At 37.5% G+C, this 10,393-nt stretch overlaps 1 long non-coding RNA gene across 2 annotated transcripts; it reads left to right on the forward strand.

Moving 5' to 3' along the window:
• The first annotated feature begins 374 nt into the window (after nt 1-374).
• On the forward strand, nt 375-9,218 carry LOC125386203. 2 transcript variants are annotated; one of them, XR_007226169.1, is made up of 3 exons: nt 7,258-7,472; nt 7,601-8,155; nt 8,950-9,218. It is a non-coding gene; the product is annotated as an uncharacterized LOC125386203 (long non-coding RNA). The 2 variants fall into 2 exon arrangements; XR_007226168.1 differs by lacking the exon at nt 8,950-9,218 and having other exon boundaries at nt 375-7,472; nt 7,601-8,530.
• The last annotated feature ends 1,175 nt before the right edge of the window (nt 9,219-10,393 follow it).

The raw sequence follows: 10,393 nt of genomic DNA on the forward strand, positions 1-10,393 counted from the left end.
GATAATTTAGATTTGTAAAATTCTCCTAATACTATTTATTAAGATAAATGAAAATAACAGAGATTAATTGGACAGAGAACGATAAATGTTCAACTTGAACTAAAACACAAAAGTCTTATTCCGCTCAAATCACTCTCGCAACTCTATAACTCTAACAACTCGATCTCTCTACAACGCTAGCAACTCTACAACTCTCGTCTTCGGCATCTGCACTCGCACGCTCTCGCTTCTCAACTCATACTGTACGCCTTTTGCATTCGTTCTCGCTGGCGTCTCAACTAACTCTACCCTTAGCGTCTCTTTGTCTTTTCTCGTCCCATCGAACACGTGTCCCGAAACCCCGTGGCCAGGGTCACGCAGGCTCTTTCCACAAAACTGTCCACTCGAAAGGACAGACGACACATTGATGTACTCGACGGAGCCACGGCTCTCACCACTTTGTATACGGTTCGGCCGATATCTTGGGCCTTTTGCCCACGATGCTACATTAGAATTATATCTTCGACGATTATTAGAATGAGCGAAAATTTCTACGGATAGTGATCACAGAATTTGTCAATCAGCTGATAAACGTATTGAGCTAACATGATTTGCAACGGAAACCTTCCGTTTCCATATCAATTTCAAATCTATTTGGCTATGATCGCGCATCCCTCGATTGCCGCATTTTTATGGAAAACTCTACTTCTCAAATGTACACAGGCGGGTCGAACGATGAACGGACTGTTCCATTATTCTTTCTAATAAAAAATTATTATTTTACTTTTGGAATGGACCATCGAATTCATTTATGAATAAAATTTGTGACCATGATTCTTTGTACACTTTAGAAAATTGTATGTTGACTTCCAACGTATTAAGTAGCACTCAAGTTTTGTTAATAGAATGTTCTCCTCTCGTGTCGTATTCTGGAAGGTGGTTTCATCCCTTGAACTCCAGTTATCGCGACTAACAAGGATGTGCAATTATAAATGTGACTGTTCTTCAAGCCCACAAAGTGCACCCTCGAGTTTCATCCAAGTTTTGTTATTGGGATCGAATGCAAATTTCGAATCTGTCAGATTTTTCTCTGTAAATCAGCTAAAATGTCCGAAGCTATTCTCTCTAGTAACTTGTAATAACTAACCCTTACTCAAATCTCTGCCCTGGGCAATGTGCACTCCATCGATCAGCAACTTCAGTTACCGCTCATCCTCACTAAAATCTTTCCATGGCTCAATGCCTCGTGGGTGCACTTCCAGCTCCAACTGTTTTCTTGGACAGTGTCCACTAGCTACATCGATGGCGGAGAATAATCTGTCTCTCTAATCAGTCTCTCTGTAGACGCTGCCGTGTAAACTTGCAATTATTTCCTTGACAAATCACCTTCTGTGGACGACGTCCATTTCCTGGTTATTTAGTGGTTACTTTCACCAAAATTGTCGACCACTTGATCACTGCGAAACTTTCCGGGGGATTCTTAGTAGTTTCACCTACTTTCACAGACAGTGTCTATCCAAGATTGGTAAAATAAACAGACTATCGGGACATTCTTTGGAAAGTAGAACGATTTTCGCTATCAGAGATGCAGATTCTATCAAGCAAAAGGGAGACACTCCGGAGAAAAGAAATTGACGCTAAAACATAGTTTCGCAATCTAAACGAAGAATGTCGAAAAAGGAATATGCTGGGACTAAAAAAATGTTAAAGGCATTAAGAGAAGTTCTAATAAAATACCAAAAAAAAAAAATAACAAACAAAGCAATAAAAAACAAAACTGACACGAAATTCGAAGAATAAGAATAGATCAAGAATATCACCGAATAAAATACGAAAAAAAAGGTAGAAGAAAAGACTGGATGAGAGCACTAAACTGAAGTTTTACTGATAAAGAAACAGGAACACCAAAGAGAGTAGTTCAATCAATAAAAAATAGCCTAACGATGCTAAAGATCAGTAATAAAAAAAGGTATACGAAGGGAGAGACGGAATTGCAGCACGTCTGTACTACCATTCGCGGTATGATAGCCCTGCTATAGCGAAAACTTTTTACCTTGTTTTCAATTTAATCAAATTTTTAATCCCACTGAAAATTTTTAATTTCAGTTCATCCCTTAACTCGCACTACTTCGAGATTTTCTCGTTGATGGCTGTATACAGTCAAAAGCGGGGAAAAGCTAACCATTGGCAAAGGTTTATTTTTCGACAGAAAAAATCTCGTTGAGACTATTCTTTTTAATCATTGCAACGCCGAGATTTCCAACTTCATTTTCTGGTAATAAATCCAGCTGATATCAACTACTGGAAGCACCGACGTGCACTAACACGTTCGTGATATTCATTTCCAAATAACGCGCGTGTGTTTTATTTTCCCTGAGCATATATTTCCCCTTTTTCATAACATCGTCGAACATTCGTCTGTTTACCGACGGAAGCAGGAAAACGAGGAAAAAATACGTAGACGAAAAAAAAAAATCTGTTTTAATAACGAACTACGAATATCTGCGCAAAATTTTACGAACATGACATCATGAACGACCTATATCTTTATTTGTTGTTGAATAAAAATTAACGCTGCTGTAAACACGGTTATCATGAGATCTACAACTTCACGATTTTATTAAATATACTTCTTTTACGATATAATCGCAAAAACATTTACCGGGATTATGTATTATAATGAATATTGTGTAAATAAGGAAATTGAAATGTATCGAACACAAATTAAAGATATTGAAATATAAGAGTCATGTACCGTAATGAATATTTTATTTAAATACGTTCAAATGTATCAAACAGAAATTAAAAATGCCGGAGGATAAGAATTATTTATTAGGAGTATTTCATTTTACAAAATTGAAGCATTTCAAACAATAATTAAATATAGGTGGAGAAGAAACATTTATAAGAGTTAGGTTTGGGTTAGATTTCTCTTACTTATCTCCCTGTCTGTCTGTCTCTCCCTCTCTTTTTCTTGGGTTTATCTTAGGGGTGCTTTAATTTGTCAATACAGAACCTTCCTTCTACATCTATCTTCTTCCCAATTAGCAATTTCATATTTCAGGTAAATAATTTCACGTCCGCGAAAGAATAGAGTTACTAAACTAACAAATTACATTACTGTCTCGGCAAAGGCGTTAAATTCTGTCGATTCATCGTCTACGAGGTACAAGCGGCTGAATGACAGCTACTTTATCGAGGGAATTGCGTTATAATGTTGTCGGCGACCGGCAAAGAGCTTTAATCCATTGATCGTCATTCGAGTAACTGAATTCGGAAACAAGCTCGTGGTAATTAAAAAGAATGTATCGCTAATGTATTTAAGATTCGATAAAAAAGAAATTTCATTTATCCTCGCCGATAAGGATAAAGGTAAATATCAAAAAGGGAACGCGTTTCAGACGATAAACTCGATTTTGATCGACTGGTCATTGAAATTTCCTGTCACGTTCTTGTTACTAGAGTTGACGTTTCGCCGTTTTAGTGCTTTCGTCCTATTATTTTATGTTACTAATTAGATCTTCTGGAAATGGCAATTATTGATATGAAAAGCGACCAGTTGATCCTCGTATTTGACCGTTCTCATTAACGAGGTATTTATCGATCATGTAACAAATATCTCTTAGCCATATCGCTTTGACACAGCTGCTGATCTGTCCTTTGCACCGTGTGTAGGATTTAGTGCAATTAGCATAGTGCTTTATACGTCTCTATATAGGATCGATTTGCATTTCGTGGTACGATACCACCAGAAACGCATGTTTCGTACGTACAATTATTTTTAATTATCTTTATCAACGACAGGAAACAATCTACACATTTTGAAATTTCGTTGAAACCACAATGAAACACATTTACACCGATTGTATCGGTGAAATGTTAAAAGAATTTGTAAATGTACGTAGAAGTTTGAAAATATTTATTGCAAGCATACGCTTCATAAACATGCTCGAAGTATACGATTAGTTATCGAATCATGATAATAGTGTTTCATTACATCTCATTACCTCATTAATTAATTACTCAACAAGTTTCGTATAACATACGATAAAAGACTTTCTCCCCTATCTACGAAGAGAATTTCTCGATGAGCCTCTACTACGTAATGCTCGTTATTTTGGATGGCGCGACTGGTCCACAGAAAAATTATATGGTTCCGTTGGAAACCGACGAAAGCAGCTGACGCGCCAGGCAGAGAGCAGAGGGAATAAAATATCACGGAGATGAACCTTGATTCTTCTGCTTAGTGGAAAGGTTATCGATCGAGAGCAGGATCAGAGGTTTTCGTCTCACGATTAATTACTCCACGAAAATATGTCAAAAGGAAAGGCGGGTCTTTAGAAGTTGGTCAAAAGTCAGGGCAATCGTATAGAAAGTATTGAATTATTATTTCCTTTGAACGTATGTAAAAATATGTAGAGATAAAATGTTATGATAAAAATCTTATTAATTTTACTATTAAATTTGTTTTTATTTAATTTCAATATTCGATTTAGATTTTACGGGTGTTTCAGGGCGTATTATTAATTTCACAACTTGTTTAATTTTCTTACGCTAATTAATATCGATTAAATGTCCGTCTTTCTCGCCCTTTCGTAATTGTAATTTTAATCTAGATTCGCGATAAGTTGTTTTCGACGAGGTAAATTCGCGAAATTGTTTTCTTTGAAACTCCATAGTTATCCTCAGTGTTGACCCAATATTAATCTTATTCGCTTCGTGCCACGGTAATTAGCCTTCGCGTCTGGTTGCTCGTTTTGAGGATCGGGACACAGTTTCTCATTTTTAACGGGCACTTTGCGCGGTCAATTCACGCGCGCCATTTCTTCTAGACGTGACCGATTCTTCACCAGACTTCTACTTCCATCTTTCTGGTACCATCATGGCCAATGTGTTTCTTATTCTTCTCCAAAGACTTTCCACGTCGTCGTCATGAATTCCACGTTCGATCGATACTCGAGATCTCACGCTATTTTTCTTCCGTGCACCTATCCAAATATCAGACACCTGACCACCATTCGAAGAAACATGAACATCTCCATTCTGCAATTTCGATGCGAAATTTCAGTCAGTCAGAGCAATTTCGCTGGCCAGAAACACAAAACCAATTTGTTTAAATTTCCCACATTGTTTATTCGAAAATTAAACCACCTATTGCTTAATGTTCGTATCGGATATCAGTTGCCTGCATGCAACCAGTTTAACGTTACAATGCGCTTGTTAGTTCACGTTTGTAACAACTGTGGTCACATTTGCATACGATACGAGATTCCTCCCGGAAACTCTGGTTTTGGATCATTAAAGTTAACTCAATATATACACAGCAGATAGAATGTTCTTTTGCCTTCAAACGAAATCAGACTTTCAATTCGTTTCATATAACAGTTTGTTGCGATATGAAGCTCTTTGCTTTCGTCGAAACGGAAGTAGATGAGATACGTTCAAGTCAGACACGTACACTTAATGAAGTTTAATTGAATTACAGTATTGTCGTACATACTTAACACATCTTTGACCGGTCACGAGTTAACTCGTGTTTTCATGGCCAAATTGTGCACCATTACACGCAGATGATTGTTACACTGTTTATCATACGAAAAAGAAATATTAAAAGTTGAAATAAAAATATATAAAATTTATTAAAGTTTATTTATATTGTTTTACTTTCACATCCAATTACGAAATAATAACCGATGACATGAGATAAATTCTCAATAAAATTTCCGGTCAACAATGTGTTAAATTTTATTTATTATATATCCTTGCAGTGCAATAGATTATTTACCTAATTATTGTAATTACACGTCTACTCTTTTGTGTAAACAAGCCGTATTTTCTAGTCGCTTATTTATTAGATCGATTAATCCCACAAAACAAAAAATAGACAAAACTGATGAAATTATGTAAAATAAGCGTCGATCAAAAAGTGCTTCGGCACTAAAATCTCAACAATTTCAAAAACTCCAGCTAACCATTGCGGCCTAATTCAACGATGTTTCAGCGATACCTATTTCCACTATCTGTTCGTTTATTTCTGTCCGAAATTGTAGTCGGTCGAAGAATATGGAACATTCGATAGAACTCAACTTATGGTTAAGAGCTACCAGGCTACGGACTGGTGCTTTAATTCTCAAATACAAGAAAAGGGATGGAATAATTCATAAGGGGGTTGCCGTTTCCTCAGCGTTTTGTGCGTCCGGAGCTTCCACGCGGAATAGCTCCTTTTCAAGCGGATTATTCCACAAGCTACCAAGCTAATGCAGCTTCCAAGCAGCTCGTACCTTCGTCTAGCAGTTCCTGGTATGCCTGGCCTGTAATCCGTCACTTGGGAAATATTGATCCGCCATCGAACATAAAAGGGACAAAAAGAAAAACGTGGAGAGAAGATGACAGATTTTCCTGCGGCGCGACGAAGAGATCCAAGTTGTCTTCCGCTAGACTCAACCAACCAATTTCTGCTGGCTCGACGAACGTGATTAAGGAAAATTAATTATCTCTGGTCGACCATATGAAACATTTGTTTATCCTCGTCGAGTTAAGCTTTCGTGGACTTCGATAATTAATTAGCGACATCCTCGAAGACATTACAGTCGATTAATCGGGATAATTGAGTAACCCGGCTTTCCTCGTATCATTATCTACCATTTTGGAATCTTTTCTATTCCACACAACTGGTATCTGCCTCAGCTCTACTTCAATTTCCTTGCTCTCGTCTCGATTTATCGTCCTGAATTTCCGTCTACGCTTGCCAATTTCCGTGTGTCTTCTGATTCAAGATGATCTTACGATCCTTTGCTTCTTATTAATTAAATTGGCCACGATAAGCGGGACAGCGTACGTGATATAAAGTTTTCATAAGTATTTTGACATTTTCAATAGGAAACTTGTATGTCCATATTGTACGCGCTACATGAAACATTTTGAAATTTCATTTCATTAGCACTGTAACATGACATGATTATTTTTCTTCTTTTTTGACAATTTGGAAGGATTAATTTAATAGACCAAGTGTAAAAAGATTTCGAAGAAATTGCAATTAGTCGAAAGAAGAAGAAAATAGCAAAGATCTTTCGATGTCTGTTACTTGATTCCATTGATCAACCAATATCGATAAAATGTTCAATATATCTGTAACTGAACAACGTCATCATCCTCCTACGTACATGAACTATGAACTTTCGCGCATTTAGAGGAAATTTAAAAATGCAAAATTGCGCAAAATATACATACATATATATGTAAACTCCCTAGAGTTCATGTAGGATAGGGATTCTTTTCGTTTTACGGATAGCACGACAGGCTGTGTTTCATGGACAGAACGATTTTCCTTTGTTTTACGGACGGCCATTTGAAGAAACACGTTCTTCCCAAACGAACGGACAGAGAGTTACATTAGAGACAGATAAGGTTACAGAATAGTTATTTAAGATTTTAAAGACTGAAGGAGAAATATTGGTAGCTAAGGACGTTGAAAATCGATTCTCGATTTTCAGGTAAAAATTGTATCAAAGACTTGTTATTTCCCGTGTAGATAATTTTCGTTGTTTATTGTTATAGACGCATATTAATTGTTTATTTTTGTATTTTTAATTACTTCATAATAAAAAAACTCGATTTTCAGACTTTAGAATCGATCCCTGAATTATCCAATTATTGAACCTTATAAATCGACTTTCCCTACGCCATCTTGCTGAAAGTTAACCTACGCGTCGTCATGAACGAGAACGCGAAACAGTAGAAGATAGAGAAGATATAGAATCTATCAGAAGACCAGAAGACGAAATATTCTGTATTTTCCCCCCGGAATATCAAGAAGAAAAGTACCATCAACAATTATTCAGTTTACCAATAGTGAAGAAGGTCGCAAACAGTCTAACCAAGGTAGGCCAATGTAGAAATATTAAACTCACAATAGATGACGAGACAGCAACATTGTATATCAATACGGATTCAAGCTTCGCATTCCGAGACATTGTCTTAGAGGAACCAGAAATAACTTGCAGAAGAAAAACAAAGACGGAAATTGACATGGTAAAACTTCTAGAGACTCTCAGAAAATGAGATAAGAGGGAAATAGAGGAAATAAACTTCAATATAGAACAATTTGAAGGAACTCGAAGAGCCACAGACTGGATATCGGAGCATGAAGAGGAATGCAAAAGATACAAAATAAAAGGTAATGAGGAAAAAGTCAAAGGTTTAAGAAAGTATCTAGGAAAAACAGCAGAAAGATGGTACCAAAGGAATCTGCTGAAAGCTGAAGGACACAACTGGGGAGATTGGAGGAAGCATTTCTCAAAACTTTTAATCCTTTGAGTGCTGTGGGCCCATATAGGTGTCTGGTGAAAGCTATCAGTAAGGACTAAGGATATATATACTTGTTTTCTGTAAGTGACTGGCATGGACTAAGGACACATGTATAGGTTTCTCAATTGTTCCAAACACCTACGTAGAAGTAATACTATTACATTTGTGTGAAATAAATATAAATGCATTCCTTACGGCATTAAAAAAAATGCCAAAAGTGTCTCCTTATTGTTGAAGTGATCACCACTTGTAAGAAAACTCTACATATGGTTTTGTTAGTTTTCTCAAGCACTGAGATTTTCACATACAATTAAATTATTAACTTGTGTTCTATTTACTAAATTTAGTTTTCTAGTTTATTACCCAAATTCTAGTTAATTGTAAATTTCAATGTTTATAATAAATAATTAAGAATAATTAAAAAATTTCTTCAATCATTTAATATCGCGCAAAAGAATTGCTATAACTTATAACGATTTGTGCTTTGAATAGTCAATCAATAGAGTTCAATCTACCGAAAAATTATTTCGTCCATAGCGATCGTCAGCGCTAGATACGCGCCGTAAGTACGGACGGCATAGGCCGCGAGTATTCAGCACTCAAAGGTTAAGAGTAAAGGTTGGTCGGTAATACGATATGCTTACAATTTTATATACCTTTCAGGTTCGTTCATAGAATATGCAATAGAGAAAGGACGACTAATATTGGAAGTAAAAGAAGTAAAAAGAAGAATGCCTGAAGATGTGAGGGTGCACCTGATTGTCATTGGATTACCTATCGAAATCCAAGATAAAATCGAAAGAGAAAGTATACAGTCAACAAATAACCTAATGGGAATTTTGGGACAATATGAAGATTGGAGAAACTGATTTCATAAAAATTATCCGTGCAGATCGATACCCAGTAATGACATCCAAAGAAATTCGAGTATGCGAGAAAGAAGAAAATTAAATTAATTTTCACCTCTACTGACTGTCCATCCTCCAATGGACTAAACGAGAGGGTAAATCAGACATTAGTAAACAGCATCAGATGTAAGATCAATTCGAAAAAAAAGAGAAACTGGACAAAAATCGCAGAAGAAAGCGTAGAAGAGTACAATAACACCAGAGTGTAATGGGATTTGCCCCAAATCATTTACTGTATGGAAAAATGATTGAAATCGTCCTTAAGGGAATAATGGAGAATAAGATAAACCTAAAAAGAGACAGAGGAGAAGCATTCAAAAACTCAACAAGAAATTTCGAAATCAACAAACAAAAATACGATAAAAAAAGAAGAGAACACGAATTTAAAATTGGTGATGTTGAGGTGGCCGTGTTGTGAGTTATAGTTGTTGGGCGTGGTCCGCTGTAGTAATTGTCACTGGGGGCTGTAGATGACGCTGCCGGGGTACTGCTGATTTTTCCTCGGTTTTTTGGTGCGTGGAGGTAAAATCGGACTCCGGTCGCCGGGATTCGAACCCGGGTTCCGAACGTTCGCAACTTAAGACGTTAACCACCGCGCTGCCGTCGTCCGACACTAGTTAGTGTCGAGTGGTGGTATTTGGCTTGTCGAGTGACGCCACACTCCCATGTCCGGTTAACAGCTGCATGGTGTGATGATCGATGTCCATCTTCTTTTTGGTAAATAGCAGCGCATTCGGTATTAATTTCCTTGCGCCTCTAGTTCCCCCTTCAGCTCGTTGCCGTCATCCGCGCCGATCTTGGTCTTATGGATCTTGTTCCTCTCGTAAGTCTCTCCGAGCATCTTTATCTTTATGTAGATCGGGAGATTCCCGGTCAACACGCAAAGTGCCGCGTGGGAGACGGTACGGTATGCCGTCGTTGTTATGCACAGGGCCGTTCGTTGTGCCCGTTTCAGCTTCTTCCTGTTCTTATCGGTATTCGCTAAGCTAATTCTTCTTTCTGAACCCATACTGCCTCCGATGGAACGGGTCCGTTCCGATGCATCTCTCGATGATCTTCTTATAGCATTTTTCCCAGATCTTGCTCATGGCTGGGAGTATGCTTATCGGCCGGTACGCGTTAAGGAGATTGGGATCCTTTCCCGGCTTCCTTAGCAGTATTACTCTGGCCGTCGCACGGCAGACACTAGGTGGAGATAC

The sequence above is a fragment of the Bombus terrestris genome, chromosome 13 (genome assembly GCF_910591885.1).
Source record: "Bombus terrestris chromosome 13, iyBomTerr1.2, whole genome shotgun sequence".
In the NCBI taxonomy this organism is placed as follows: Eukaryota; Metazoa; Arthropoda; class Insecta; order Hymenoptera; family Apidae; genus Bombus; species Bombus terrestris.